At 31.5% G+C, this 16,556-nt stretch overlaps 1 protein-coding gene across 2 annotated transcripts in view; it reads right to left on the bottom strand.

Moving 5' to 3' along the window:
• Positions 1-16,556, bottom strand: part of BBS4 (Bardet-Biedl syndrome 4) — a 222,218-nt gene that overhangs the window by 78,047 nt on the left and 127,615 nt on the right. The gene's annotated exons all lie outside the window — the stretch shown is intronic.

Genomic DNA, 16,556 nt, shown 5'->3' with positions numbered 1-16,556 from the left:
GTAAAAATGCTGAGTCTTTCAGGTTAGATTTGTAGCAAAAGTATTATGAAACAGGACACATATGTGTTATTCAATACCTGTGCTCTAGTTTCTATTTGTCCTAATAAAAATGGGTAAACAATTTACGTAATGAACAATAAGTATTCTTTTCGGATTTTTTATGAATTTAATAATTATATCAATATTTCACCATATTGCCAAGGAATATGACTACCACGACCAATCCAACGTTCAGAAAAGTTATATTTAAGTATGTTCCAACTGCCTTCTCTCTAGAATATGGTGGTGTACCTTCTTGCATAATACACATATTTTGGGTTTTTAGCATTTCACAATAGAGAAAAAGTAATAAAACGCCATTTTACAAACTTAAGAAGCGATAGCAAAGGGAAATTGTAAACATGATGACGGCTAACGTCTGAGTACGGACACGGCACCTAAAGAAGAAGTTGAAATATCTTTTCTCCAATAAGACGTTTATCACCCATAACAAAACATTTTGTGATGTTACATTATCATCTTTGAGTTGTTTTAATGAGAATAAACTATAAATTATGCTTATCTACAGGTATTCAGTGCTTTACCGCACAAATATCAAACTAGAATTATTGTGCAGCTGACTTATAAAATGCATTTATCTCGAAAACGGTTGAATTTTCAGGTTACTAACAGGTATACCTTTTCTTTGTAAAAATAATGTATCTTTAATATTTTTTAACACAAATTGAGTTAACTTAAAGAGCAAAAAAGTTAAGCACAAATTTATGCCACACATGTGGCAAATGTGGCGCCCTTTATTAGTTACATTAAAGTAAGTATAAAATTATAATTTATCCTACTCAAGAGCATCCAACTGTAAATTTTTGTCCAAAAATATTTACAAACATAAAAGTTATAGCGAAAAATAAGATTTTAAATTTCCACTGTAACACCCTGTATCTTTCTTAATATTAACATTTTATTAAAGCAAGTTGGCTTAAATCGTAATATTTTAAAGTGCAGAATCTACGGTTTCTGTTTGTACAATTACTTAAGGATCACCCTGTATATATATATATATACATATATTATGATCCGAAATTGTATATAGAGAAAAAGAAGAAGACAAACAATTTGTAAAATTATGTTACAGTTATATTCTAGATATACGGTTTTAATTATATAGTTTTGGTGAAGTGAATGAGACTTTGTCAATTTTAGATTTATGTTTGTACTGATAGATATAAGAATAGTTTGTAAATAATAGGTTGCATTGATATGTGATATCTACCTGCCGTTTTCAGGGAGTCATTTCTGTTATCTCAAAAGCTGTCATTAACGGTGAAGGAGAAAGTAGAAAATAATTGTCTTGCATAATTTGTACACAATTACGGGAATTTGAAATTAGTCGAGATTTAAGAATTTGGAGAGTTTTGGAATTTGGTTGAATGCAAAAAAAGAATGTTTTTATTGGTTACAAGAAATTATGGAAGGGATAGACAGACGGGAATGAGATTGAAAAAGCAAGGAGGATCATCTGCTGGGGACTTAAAGCAAGTGAAGACAAAATCGAAAGGAGCGTGCCGATAGTTTGTTTTTTTAAACCGGTGAAAGAAAAATTATTGTGGCGAAAAGTAGTGCAAAGAAAGCTGTAGTTGCAGTAAAATAATTTACTATTCTTGGAGCGAAGCATAGCTAAGGAGAATTTTTTCCCTCCAATGGGAGCAATAAATTTTGTTAGGAGTTTGTCGACAGTTTTGTTTTTATAAGCAGAACCCGGAAAGGAGTTTGTTGGATAAGGAACTAATTAAAGTAAATCCTTTTAGAAAAATACAGAGGCAAATTGTGGAAAAAAGACATTGATTGAACTTTATTTAATTTGAATTTGTTTTGTGGTTAATTGGTTATTTAACGAATTTTCATGTAGACACCAGATTAATAAATATATGTTTTTCTCATCTCAGGGTTCTTAATTGAGTTCAAAAACCTTACCTTTTTTTTTAATAGTGCTCGAGAAAAAGGATGAGGAGAAGAAAATAAATAAAAGAAACCAATTGGTGCAATAAATCAAAAATACAATGACCAAGTGCCTTTGTAGATTTTCATACATTAAATAAATATCTTATAAATAAATGTTTCCCTAAATTATACACGGTTCACAATTTGTCGATAGCTCACTACAAGTTTAACCCTAATTAAAGAGCTGAAATACAGAGAGGATAGGTAATACGATATAATAGTAAAAACCAACCCGAAACTGACGGTTTAAGATGTTTTCGACTAACTCACCTTGTATCTGAAGGAATACAATACCTTATAATCCTATTACGAGGGTATTTTGAATGGTTACAGATGTGTTACACCAGTGTCGTAGAGTATATGATTGAAACATTTTTTTGAACTAAATAAATATATTTTTTAAATTGTACTTATGTAAATTGTATTTTTTAATAAAACTTCTTTATTTTATTCAAAAATAAAAAGTTTCTTGCCATTTGTAAAAGATACATATATTTAATTAAGGGGAAAAGCGCCAAATGTCGCCTGGCATAATTTCCAATGTGTTTTAAATGTATCCATTATTTTCGAATCCGTAGAAAACTAATAAATATTTTTGAAAAATTTAAACGCAGAATAGAAGATTACATTATTACTGAGGGCAGAAAGTCCCTGAAAACTTCTACAATGTTTATTTTAATATTTTATGTAACAGGGGTGAAAATAAAAGAGAAAATATAGTATAATTTTTAATTGAAAATATTGCATGCAAAACAAACTTTTTATTTATTCTAATAAATATTTCATTCTGCATTTAAATTTTTCAAAAATGCTGTTTAGTTTTCTCAGGATTTGAAAAAAAAATGGATACATTTAAAACACATTGAACATTTTGACAGGCGACATTTTGCGCCTTTCCCCTTTAATACCTTACGATTACAACTATTATTACTTACCTTATATAATTACGATTAGAAAACTATTCAAATTCAAAATAAATAGGATCAACTTCGGAATCAGAGTCATCTTGAGGGTTAATAATTAGCGGTTGTGTCTCTACGGTCGCTTCAATTATGTTATCAAGATCCCACATTTTTTGTTCTTTTTCTATTACATGCCTTACTGCATCTTTCCAGTTTTGTTCTGTAATATGTTGTAAAGACTCGTATAACAATTCACGTACAGCTTGTATTTTATATAACATATTTTTTCTAGCTACATAACTTTTCATTTGTGCCCAAATGAGTTCAATTGGATTTATTTCGCAGTGGTAGGGTGGAAGTCTAAGGACTGTAATGTTTCGCCTTTCCGCCATTTTGTCAACTACGTATTCCTTGAACTTAGATTTGTGTTGCCGGGAAATTTTTAGAAGTTCTGCTTTTACCATTCCATCTTCGTAAGGCAGATACTTATTCCGCAGCCAGTCAAGAATATCCTGTTTCTTCCACGCAGTCGTTGGAAGTCTTTCTACTAGTCGTGAATGATAAGGTGCATTATCTAATACTTTAATTGAATTTGGTTATATGGGTTCAATAATCTGCTCAAAATACTCTTCGAAAACATCAGCTGTCATCTCCTCGTGATAGTCGTTTGTGCTTTTGGACTGAAATTCCAACAAACCATGCTTAACAAATCCTTTTTTGCTGCCAATGTGAGAAATTATTAATCTACTGCCTTTACCAGAAGGTGGGGAGATACCAGTAGACCAACCTTCTATAAAGGCTTACCTGGAGCTTCATATATTTTTATCTGACCAAATTTTTTTAGAGTATGACCTGGGTTTACCCTCGTATCATCCTGGTAGAAGATGGTCCTTCCTTCAGCCCGGAATTTTCGTATGGATCTTAGATAATTTCTTCTCCAACATATTATCTTCTCCCGGTTAATCAAAAGTGATTTTCCCCGGTCTGATTTCTCCCACCGCAAATTTAATTCTTTTAAAACTTGCCACAATTTAGTTCGTCCGATATGAGGCAAATCCGGGTCGTCTCTAACTTCTTGTAAAATTTTGATTAGGTTTGGTATTTCTTTTTTGAAAAAAAATCCATGAATTTTCCTTCGAATACCATTTTTGGCAAATTCATCAATTTCAATAGTCTTTTTCCCTCTCTTTAAGTGTTCGTTTGTGTTTGGGTTAGCTATACCGTGTTTTTTTCTTTCTGATAGGAACCTATATATAGTTGACTCTCCTACGCCAGTCACGTTGGCACAACTTTCGACTATGTTGCGAACAGTGTTTGTGGGATTCTGAGAAACCAGAGCATCGTGAACATTCAGGACAATAGTCTTCTCTCTTGGTGAATAGACAGACTTACTGACTGTACGCAACAGTACCGGTGTAAAACTTGATGATGTTAATGATGAAGCCATCACAAACAATCCAACAAAACGAGCACGAGCGAAAGGTACGTATATGTTAGTAGGTATATGGAATAAAAAATCACTAACGCACTGCATATAATTCGCAAAAGAAATATTCGAGACGCTAATTACTGCTGTAGACGCGGACACACCAACGAGCCGTAAATTACATGCGATTAAGTTAAGTTTCGAATATAAACTGAACAAACGAGGCACGTGGCCAAAGCATACCCATTATATTATTAAAAATCTGTTTAATTCCATCCTAATTATCTTGCAACTAATAGTACCTTCGGATATGAATTCCAGGTTTTCTAGTAAAGTGATTAAACGCGAAGATTAGTATTGAAATATCCAAAGAGATAAGGTATTCTTATTTACAAAATTGTTAATGGTTAAATTCTTATTTTTATTAATATAATATAATTACATAACATTAGCCGTGAAAGTTTTAATTATTTTTTTGCTAAATATATTAGTATTAAAATATTATTAATATTATATATATATAACAGTATTAAAAAGTAATAAATTATTATTTAATAAATAAACACCTCAGGAACTCCTATGGTTTACGACCGTTTTATGAGTTTGAGGCACATTTCGTGCTCTCAACAATTTATGAACGGAGAATACTTTGTTGCATATAGAATTAACTACACAACAAATTCAAATTAAATATAGTTCAATCAATGTCTCGTTTCCACAATTTGTCTCTGTATTTTTCTAAAAGGTTTTACTTTAATTAGTTCCCTATCCAACAAACTCCTTTCCGGGTTCTGCTTATAAAAAGAATACTATCGATACAATCCTAACAATGTTTATTGCTCCTATTGGAGCGCCAAATTCTCCTTAGCTATGCTTCGCTCCAAGAATAGTAAATTAGTTTACTTACAAATACTGCAACTACAGCTTTTAACACTTTCTTTGCACTACTTTTCGCCACAATAATTTTTCTTTCACCGGTTTAAAAAAACAAACTATCGGCACACTCAGGCCCAGCAGATGATCCTTCTTGCTTTTTCAATCTCCTTCCCGTCTATCCCTTCCATAATTTCTTGTAATCAATAAAGACATTATTTTTTTACATTCAACCAAATTCCAAAACTCTCCAAAATCTTAAAACTCGACTAATTTCAAATTTTCGTGACTGTGTACAAATCATACCAGACAATAACTTTCTACTTTCTCCCTTACCGTTAATGACCGCTTTTGAGATAATAGAAATGAATCCCTGAAAACGGCAGGTAGGTATCATATCAGGTCTATCAAGCACTAAATAATAATCTTCATACTGCCACTGTTTTTTTGTGACTACGCCAAAGCTTTTGATTGTGGAAATCACGACATTTGGATAAAAAATTGAATTTCTACGGAATTCGAGGTATTTCTTTTTATTGGTTCCAATCTTACTTAAATAATATGAAACAACTAGTTAGAGCAAGTGATACTGATTCTAGTCACAAAGCATTGTATGTGGAGTACCACAAGGTTCAGTACTGGGTCCTCTACTTTTTTTTATCTTTATAAATGACATCACTAACTTAAAATTCGATGAAAAAATTTTTCTTTTTGCTGATGATACCAGTATTACCTGGAAGAACTTTAATATTGCAACTCTTCATGCAATTATAACTTCTGATCTACTTAAAATAAAAACCTGGTCTGACTCTAATTTACTCTTTTTTAACGTTGATCAGACAGTAGCATTATCCCATAAAGGAGCTCTTCAACCCTTGCTTCTTAATAATATCCAGATCTGTATAATTGATTCTGTAAAATTTCTTGGTAATTTTATGGACAGCAACCTTAAATGGTCCCTTCATATTAATTTGTTAAGTAAGAAACTAGCCTCAGCCTGCTATGCAATAAGATCTGTTTCGAAGGAAATGAATTTAGCATCTTCCAAAATAACATATTTTTATTTGTTCGAGTCGCATCTTCGATATGGCTTTCCTTTTTGGGATTCTAGTACAGTTGCCTCAGTAGAATAACACATTGCAAAAACTACTTAAAAAATCACGTGATTTTAACTCTTTCCTCTCTATATATTCTAGAAACTGTTTGCTTAATTCGTAAACATCTACATGTTCTTCCAGCAAGACCTAGTCATGACTACTCCACCAGAAATTCAAGCTTTGATGTGTATTTACCGATCCCATCCACTGAGTTAGTAAAGAATTCTATATTATATTCGACAAAAAAATTAATACAACCATCTCCCTTTGCAACTTAAATCTACAACTTCTTTCCCTAAGTTCCGTAAATTGACAAAAGCCTATCTATCTAAAAGACCTTATTACTCAATGGAGGAGTTTCTTAACGAATACTTAAGAAAGTACAGTACGTTTAGGTACAAGCAACAAAGTATTTATATATATATATATATATATATATATATATATATTTCTTATAACTAAACAGCTAATGACGGAAAGAAGACAACTACTAGCGCAAAACAAACGCCATACTCAAGAATACAGAGAACTTAATAAAACAATTAGAAAAGAACTAAAACGCGACATACAAAAATGGAACGAGAACATAATAGAGCGAGTCATTAAAAACAACACAGGCTTAAAATGTCTAAGACCTGCACTGGGAGTTCAAAAAATCATCAAAATAAAAGACGCCAACAATAAGGAAGAGAAGGACAAATATAAAATAACAAATATTGTCGAAGACTTCTAGACATCCTTGTACAGCTCTCAAGGCCAGCCTAATGAAACAACAAAGGAGAACGTCAAAAGAAAAATAAAAAACGTGGGATCAGAAGTACTACCAAATATAAAGGGATTCAAAATGGAAAGAGCTTTGAAAGAGCTAAAAAATAATAAAGCTCCAGGACACGACGGTATAATTGCCGAGCTCTTGAAAACAAGCAAGACATTAACAATCCCTGTATTAACAGAGCTACTTAATAGATGTCTCCATAATAGCAAGATCCCTAAAGACTGGAACGAGAGTCTAGTAATACTCTTACACAAAAAGGGGACAAATATGATCTACAGAATTATAGACCTATATCGTTGCTCAGTCAAGTATACAAACTATTTATGAGATTAACAACCGGTTAACCTACAAAATGGACAATTACCAACCGGTTGAACAGGCTGGCTTCCGCAAAGGATATAGTACATCAGACCATCTGCTGACAATGAGAACATTGATAGAGAAGGCAAATGAATACCAACTACCCGTATTTCTTGCCTTCGTAAGCTATTAATAATTGTAGAATAGATTCGAAATATAGGCAACTAATACATAATATACATGAAAATGCAACTATGATAGTACAACTAGACGAAAATACAAATCCCGTCCCCATTAAGATAGGAGTGAGACTAGGAGACGTAATATTGCCAAAACTTTTCAACCTAGCCCTAGAAGATGTCTTCAAAACTACAAATTGGTCAATCTATGGTATTAACGTTAATGGCAACAAGTTAAACCACCTCAGATTCGCTGACGACATAGTGATTATAGCGAGCACATTCGAGGAACTGCAAATTATGATGGGAGAACTAGCAGCCAACTCCCAATACGTCGGCCTAAAAATGAATATGAAAAAAACAAAAATAATAAATCCAGGAATATATCTACCTAGGCCAAATCCTGAGACTTGACAAAGAGAACCAAAGTGCGGAAATTACTAGAAGAGCAAGACTAGCATGGGCAGGATTTGGAAAACTTAGTTGGATACTTAAGAACCGCAAAATACCCCAATACTTGAGGAGCAAAGTGTTCAACCAATGCATCCTTCCTATCATGACATATGGATGTCAAACCTGGACCCTAACCAAGGCAAACATGAATAAACTAGCCACAACAGAAAGAACAATGGAAAGAGCAATGTTAGGTATACGATTGTCAGATAAAAAGAGGAATGACTGGGTAAGATCCAAAACTAAAGTCGAGGACATAGCAATAAAAATTGCCAAAATTAAATGGAGCTTCGCGGGCCACACTGCTGGACAAAAAGACCAACGTTGGAATACTGAAATACAACATTGGAGACCTTACGAAACTAAACGACCAAGAAGAAGACCACAGATGAGATGGGTTGATGAAATTAAAAGAATAGCCGGAAGAAATTGGAAATATGTTGCTCAGGATAGAGACCGATGGAAGGAGTTGGAAGAGGCCTATGTCCAAACATGGACGACAGAAAACTAAGAAGAAGAAGATATATATATATATATATATATATATATATATATATATATATATATATATATATATATATATATTTGGGTATCACATGCAGCAGCTTAAACTTATTCGTAAACTAGTTCGTAGGGTTTTATTATGCAATTTGCAATTTAGTGAAATTTTGCAATGGATTGTATATTTTATTTTATTATGTTTTATTCTGTGATATTGACGATTTATCTAATTTTAGTAAATTTTAATTGTTATTGTTATTATTATTTTTATTTTTTTTTTTTACTTTTCTAAGCTTTGTCCATAAAATTGTACAATTTTCAGTTTTTCATTTTTCAATTGACAATAAAGCATATTTCTATTCTATTTTAAAATTGATTTCTATTTTAACACTTCATTAACACTATAAAATTAAAACTGTTTATCTAAAATATAACTATAACATAATTTTACAAATTGTTTGTCTTCTTAAAAATGATTTCAAGTAATCGAATGAACTATCTTACAAGTAAAGTCGTCCCAGGAACGCAATCCGCAACATTGGCAATTTCATTTTAAAGTCGTCTACTTTAAAATGTATAATATATGTGTTACTTGTCAATATAAATGAGTCAGATAAAATTAAACTATTAGAAGAATTTTTCATTAAGTCAAAAAAACAAAATTGGTCCAATTTATTAATAATTGTATTTTGACAACGATTTCTGATGTGAAGGTTGTAATTTCAATAAACTTATTTTAACATTAAAATATTAATTAATATCAACAAATTGTTATCTTATCCAGACAATTATTAAGTTTTAATGAATCTAAGATAAAAATTTGAACACCCTTATAACAAAAAGACTCTTTGCCTAATACCATTTTTCTTCCTACACACTCACTCACACACAAGCTGAGACTGGTTTAAGTTTTATATTTTGTCATGCAGTTTTCATAACAGACTGTTTTTTATAAGGGCAGGTTGTTGGACTTCCGCTTAACCCTCCTCCTTTATCTGGGCTTGGAACCGGCAAGAAAGACTGTTAAGCTACTCGATCCAACCAACAGTCATTCCAGGCGGAATATAGTCCAAGAGTTTAAATCCCAACGTCTTAGATGGGCTGGCCATGTCCATAAACTCCCTAATAACCGCCTTGCCAAATTAATATGGGAGGAATCCCCCACAGGAAGAAGACCTTTAGGACGTCCACGAATGCGATGGAGAGACAATATATGGTCAGATCTAAGAACAATGGGGCTGCCCAGTGACCCAACTATTATGGACGACCGTTCAAGATGGAAGCAAGTTGTGCAGTCAGCCAAAACCCACCCCGGGTTGTAGTGCTACGAGAAGAAGAAGAAGAAGACAACACGTTTACCACAAATGTGTAATTTTTACTTGAAGTAGTGGGCATATATCTAAGAAACAATACACTGAAAATATTTTTTTCTACAAAAATACTTCCGTATTCCATCATCGTCTCTGTAGATTTATTTAAATCCTAAAAAAAGAAAAATTGACCGTGTACCGATGCTGTCAAATATAGTGCACTCAAGCAGAAAATTCTCCAGACGTCTGGGTGATTTCCATATTTATTCGACTCACAGAAAAATCCCAAAAAATACGAAATATGTATTAATCATTTATGTATAAGGAATATACTATACAAAGCTTCAAAAATATAACATTATAAGTTTGTCTAATTGTAGCAGTAAAAGATCAAATATTTTTTCCACTTTTAAGATTAATCAATCACTGTAAGAAAAGTAAAAAAAAAGTGGTACAGTAGGCGGTATTGTAGACGAGCGGGAGGTTTCATATTATGTTAAATAATACGTTTAAAATTGAATAAAGTTATTTATTTATTATTGTTATAGATTTTAATAAAATTTAAATACATGTTGCATAACGGTCACCATTGGTCACATCATCGAATCAAACACCACTGACCTATCAGAAATCATCCGATTTTACAATTCCACTGAGGGAGGAGTAGACACAACATTATACTTTTTTTATAGCCTGCTAAATATTGTGTCCTTTTACGTGGTTCTAATGCACCGAAAAAGAAAATGGTTGCCAACAGAAGAGCTTGCCTAAAAAAACTGGCACTTAATTTAGTGGTAGCTCTAATGAAAAGTTAGGAACTTTGCGAAACTATTTTCAATGTGCTAACAATACCTAATCCAGTAAAAGTATCAACAAAACTGGTTGCTACCATAGGTAGATGCACATTGTGTCCCAGAAGCGAAGCTCGAAAATCCAGAGTTGATTCATATCCAGATGTTTCATATGCAAAAAATTCATTTGTTTTGCAGTACTAAATATATATACAGGGTGGTCCTTAAGTAATTGTACAAAAAGAAACAGTAGATTCTACACTTTAAAATATTACGATTTAAGCCAAATTGCTTTAATCAAATGTTAATATTAAGAAAGATACAGGGTGTTAAAGTGCAAAATTAAAATTTTATTTTTCGGTATAACTTTCATGTTTGTAAACATTTATGTATAAAAATTTACAACTGGGTACTTTTAAATATGAGAAATTTTAATTTAATGCACACTTTGATGTAACTAATAGAGGGCGTCACATATGCCACATATGTGGCATAAATTTGCACTTAACTTTTTGCTCTTTAAGTTACCTGCATTTGTGACAATAAATATTAAAGATACTGATGGAAGATTTATCAGTAGTAGAATTACGCAAAAAAATACCTAATCGCCGCTATAAAACAAATAATGAAAATGCCGCCTCTAGACGCAAATACACTATGGTGTACAATTTAAGGTTGGACGACGAGAACATCCAAGCATGTATAAAGTTTTTTCTGGGTACATTTAATATATCTGGAAAAAAAGTTGAAACGGCTTTAAAAAAGTCAAAGTCGTCAGGTATCATAAAGAAGGACAAGATAAGTCAAAAAGTTCCCCCTAATAAAATCCCAGATAATTAAAAGGAGGTAGTACGTAATCACATTAAATCACTACCGGTGATTGATTCTCACTATTGTCGAAGTTCAACCAAGAGGAAATACGTACCTTCTGGTTTGTCTGAAAAACGACTTTACCAGGATTATTTAAAATACTGCGAAGAATATCAGGAAGATTCAGTGTCGTTTTATTATTATAAACATAATATTCAGCACCGAATTTACCTATGGTTTCCATAAACCAAAAACAAACCTATGTAGCTTTTGAACACAATTCACAAATAAAACTGAAGACGAAAAAGAAAAACATCAAGATGAATGCAATCTACATCAAATTCGAAAGAAGGAGGCTAGAGAGCATAAGAAAATTGACAAAGATCGTGCCAAAATTTATAATACTTTTAATACCTTCACTATGGATATGGAAAAGCTTTTACTGACTTCTCAATTAGAAGTGGAACAATGATATTATAAACGGTAAAAAAGTAGAATTTTACGGTGTATAATCTCAAAACTACTGTTGCTATTAACTACATGTGGCATGAATTGAATGGTACAAACTGATCATCAGAAGTAGCTACATGCTTATGGAACATGCTTTCTGAGCTACCATCTGAAGTGAGTGAAGTAACATTTTATTTTGATACTGCAACAGGTCAAAATAGAAATTTTATTTTATCTGCAATGTTTATAAAAGCTTTGTCTTCTTTTGATAATTTACAAATTATTAATTAAAAGTTCATGGAATCCGGACATTCCGGAATGGAATGCGACAGCGTTCATTCTGCGATTGAAAGTAGGACGAAAAATTAAAATATATGTGCCTGACTGGTGTTATACAGTGGCAAGAACAGCCAAAGTAAATTACCCTCTATACGTCGTTAAGAAATTAGATTACAGCCATTTTTTAGATTTTAAAACAGCGAAAAATTAATTATTATTAACAAAACGAAGACAGTCGATAGCGATGTTATGAAGTGGTTAAATATCAAATGGATGCAATATAGAAAAGAACACATTGATATAATCTTCTATAAAACACAACGTAGTCAGGTCGACTTCAAACAATTGTGCATTCGTAGAAACACTCGAGTTGACAACAATGTTTTCAGTGAGGTTCCGAAACTGTATCCTTCTGCTTAAGGAATAGAGCCTAAGCAACTAAAAGATCTACAAGATCTTTGTAGGTCAGGTACTATCCCAGCCACCTACCATGATTACTACCTCCGACTTCTAAAACCAATAGAGAGAATCGCTGCAGACGATTCGGAATCCGAGTAGCGATAAAATAATAAGATTTCTGTATATTCAATGTTAAATAGTATTCAATGTTAAAGACTAAAAACTAAATTGAATTTCTCATACTTTTGTGTTATTTTTGTATCCAAAATTAAACATTTTAGGCATAATATCACCTTGTATTATTTAATTTTGTAGACTTAGATTTTTTCGCACAACAAAAAACAGTATGACTTGTGAAAAGTTATCTAGTGGTGAATGGAGCTAAGTGAACGAAACCCTTCTACTATCATATAAATCAATGTTTTATTAGTGTTTGGTTCAGTACAAAGTAGGTAACACTTTATTTGATAAATCCTAAAAAAATTTTAGGAATAGTTCAATGAACAGGAAAGTTATAAGCTAAAATGTATTTTTTCCTGGACATGGTAATCTAAAATGCTCATTATCTCGAAACTGCCTTTCGTTGGTTAGCTCTCTTCACATCCACGGCGACGATATATATATATATATATATATATATATATATATATATATATATATATATATGTATATTTAGTGGTATATATTTATGTTTTCTTGGGCTTAGGTTCATAAAAAAATTTTTGATTTGATACTAAGACATTTTCATATATTTTTTCGACATTTCGGCAGGAAATCCATGCCTTTTTCAAGAAGTAATATTGACTAAAAAAACATTTTATGACAGACATAATACGGTTTTAGTTCAACCAAGCATGTAAAAATTCGGTACTAACAAGTAGACATCACAATTAAAATAATATTAAAAACATAGGACATACCGACTAAGTCACTACATGTAAAATGTTTTTAAAATCTAATGTGTTGTTTATTGATGTTAGTTTATCGTTTAAACAATCAGTTATTTTAACATTATAGGCGTTCTGAGATTGTCTTTTTATGTCTTTTTAAATTAAGTTAAAATATATTTTGTTCAAATTTTTGACATCTTTTTTATCATTTATTGCATTATTATTTTTTTTATTTGTATAGACTCTAGAAGCTCTCTCTTCTTCCTGTTGGGTTCACTTCCCAGGATCTTGGTTTTCTCAAAATCAAATTTATGTTTTTTTTCGTTTTCATGTTTTGTGAAGGCGGTTGAGTTTTTTTTGTCATATTTTTGGGAACGTAGTCTTGAGTTAAGTAGCTGACTGGTTTGTCCAATATAAACTCCATCACAATTCGAGCAGGGAATTTCATATACAACATGCGATCTTTTTAATAGAGGGGTTTTTGTTTTTAATCTTGTAAAATTCTTTTTCAAAAGATTGTGCCCTTTATGAGCAACCGTAATATTATGTTTGGACAGAAGATTTGCAATTTGTTCTGATAATCCTTTTATATAGGGAAGAGACATATAGTTTTTCTTTACCGCGTTGGTTTCATTGTTATTATTGTAATTATAAAATTTATGCAGTCGCGATTTGAAAGTATTGTCGATTAGGTGGTGTGGGTATGAATTAAGTGTTAGTGCTGTTTTTGCTTTTTTAATGGCCTGAGGTCTATTGATAGGATCGGATAATCTAATAGCTCTATCGGCGAGTCCGATAACTACTGATTTCTTTTGAGACAGGGGATGATGAGAGTTGAAATTCAGATATCTCGACGACCAGGTTTTTTTGGTGTACCATGAAGTAGTTATAGTACTGTTTTCTCCATGTAAGGTCAGGTCCAGAAAATTAATTTGATAATTTTTTTCAATTTCTAATGTGAAATTTAGTTTTTGGTAAAAGTTATTGAATTCATTTAGTAAAATATCCATTTTATCTTCTGGTGCTGCGCTCAAGCAGTTATCTATATAGCGATAGAAAAAAGGTATATCAAAATTCTATTAAATATAATAAAGTTTAATAAAGTGAAGGTTCGATTATTTGGAGAGTCTAAGGTCCTTTAGGAGTGAAGGAAAGAACCTGTTTGACACTTACGATCTAGTTAAAAAATTTGGACCGATGGTAGTAAAAATTGCGTCACCAATGTTCCTCCCTCTAGAGGGAAGTGAATTTGTATTTTACATTGTGGGCGAGAATCAGGATGGGTAGAAGGTGCTTTATTACTCTCTGCTAAGAGTGTAAGTGATTGTCGCATAGATTATCATCAATATATGGACAGTACTTTGATTAAAAAGTGATTTGAGCAGCAGTTACTACCTAAATTAAAAATAAATAGCGTTATTATTTTGGATAATGTTCCGTTCCATTGTAGACTAATGAGTAAAATTCCAAACATTAATTCAAACAAAGCTGAAATTCAAGATTTTTTATCAAAACACAAAATATATTTTATGGATTCTTACACAAAAAAAAACAACTTGTAGAACTATTAAAATTAGTTAAATGTGATAAAAATTATATTATGGACAGGCTAGCTGAGAATTATGGACATAAAGTATTAAGATTAATTTCTTACTATTGTGTACTGAATTCAATAGAATTGTTGTGGTTTCAATTATTAAAAAGTAATGTGAGGAAAAACAATAATTCTCCTAAATTATTTTCGACTGTTGTAGATTTAATTAAGACCGAATGTAATAATATTACAGCAGATAATTGGAAAAAAATGTATAGGGCATGTCAAAAAACTAGAAGAAAAATACTTATAGTTCGAAAACATTATCAATAGAGTAGTTATCGATTTAAACGATAGCGATGATAGTGATACCGATTTAAATGTAGACGATAATTAAATTTAAATTTTTTTTTGTATTTTTTTACTATGTTAAATATATATTTTAATATAAAAGTCTTACTCATATGTATTTTTCTTTTACTTTGTGGGATTGTCGTAATTTTGATAAAATGTATTAGTATATAAGTCCGACCCTGTATACAACTATACCTAGAAGATTAAATCCGAAATATCTTGCAACGAACAATACATAATACAAGTAGTCATATAGTTTTTTTTCCAATTCAAAAAGAATTTTTTAAATGTTACTGATCGACCGCAAAGGCTTATATTTTTATGTACATTTTCGATGTTAGAATATATTCTGAGATAAATAAAATATTTCTAAAAAGTTAATTTAAAAGATTATGTTTTATTAATGACCAAGATTTGACTCGTAAGTATTTTATTCGTAACCACATACCAGTTAACAGCCAAATAGACAAAAATTGTAAAAAAGTGACCCCGAAATCACATAAAAATGATCCGTTCCCATGATTCGAAAAAAGCCCCAGGTACAAATTAGTAACATAAATCTGAAATACTGAAACACCAATTACCGATAATGGAGGCAATAAGCGGTGCTTTCCTTCTCCTTCCTATTTCGTATTTATTTTTAGCACAAATACGATCGAGTAATTTTTCAACTAAGTGGCCATAGCCGAGTCGTTTGAAAGAGTACAAATCAGTATGTTTTAAAAGAGGACTCCAAGAATCCACTTTTACTGAAGTACGTTATGGAGTTTTTTAAGCTTTGGATAAAAACTGAAGTATATTTGTTAAAAAAAACATGCAGATATAATGATACCTTTTAATGTAATAAGCAGATACAAACAGCCATAATGATAATATGTTTTGCCTTTTTCCAAGCCAATTAATTTTTTTTGTTTAAATTACATAAATATGTAGTAAATAAAGAATCGCGATATGAGTGAATTTGTTTTACACGAACGAACGGATGCTGTCTGTGAATAGACACATACAGTCTGTCCCAAACCCTTCTTTCAGTGCGTCACTAATTTTGACGTCATATAGAATTTTAAGAATGTCGAGAATTATTGCATGACATTTTAGTTAAATTTGACAGTTGCAGGATCGTAATCTGTCTTTTTCTAATTAAAAATAATTCAATGATTTTAATATTAGTCTTTGTCCTTTCTCGATATATCTCGGCATACTTAAAATATTTTTATGACAATAAAAACAAAATT

Source organism: Diabrotica undecimpunctata, chromosome 5 (assembly GCF_040954645.1).
Source record: "Diabrotica undecimpunctata isolate CICGRU chromosome 5, icDiaUnde3, whole genome shotgun sequence".
NCBI classification, from domain to species: Eukaryota; Metazoa; Arthropoda; class Insecta; order Coleoptera; family Chrysomelidae; genus Diabrotica; species Diabrotica undecimpunctata.
This window is presented reverse-complemented; position numbering and strand designations above follow the sequence as displayed.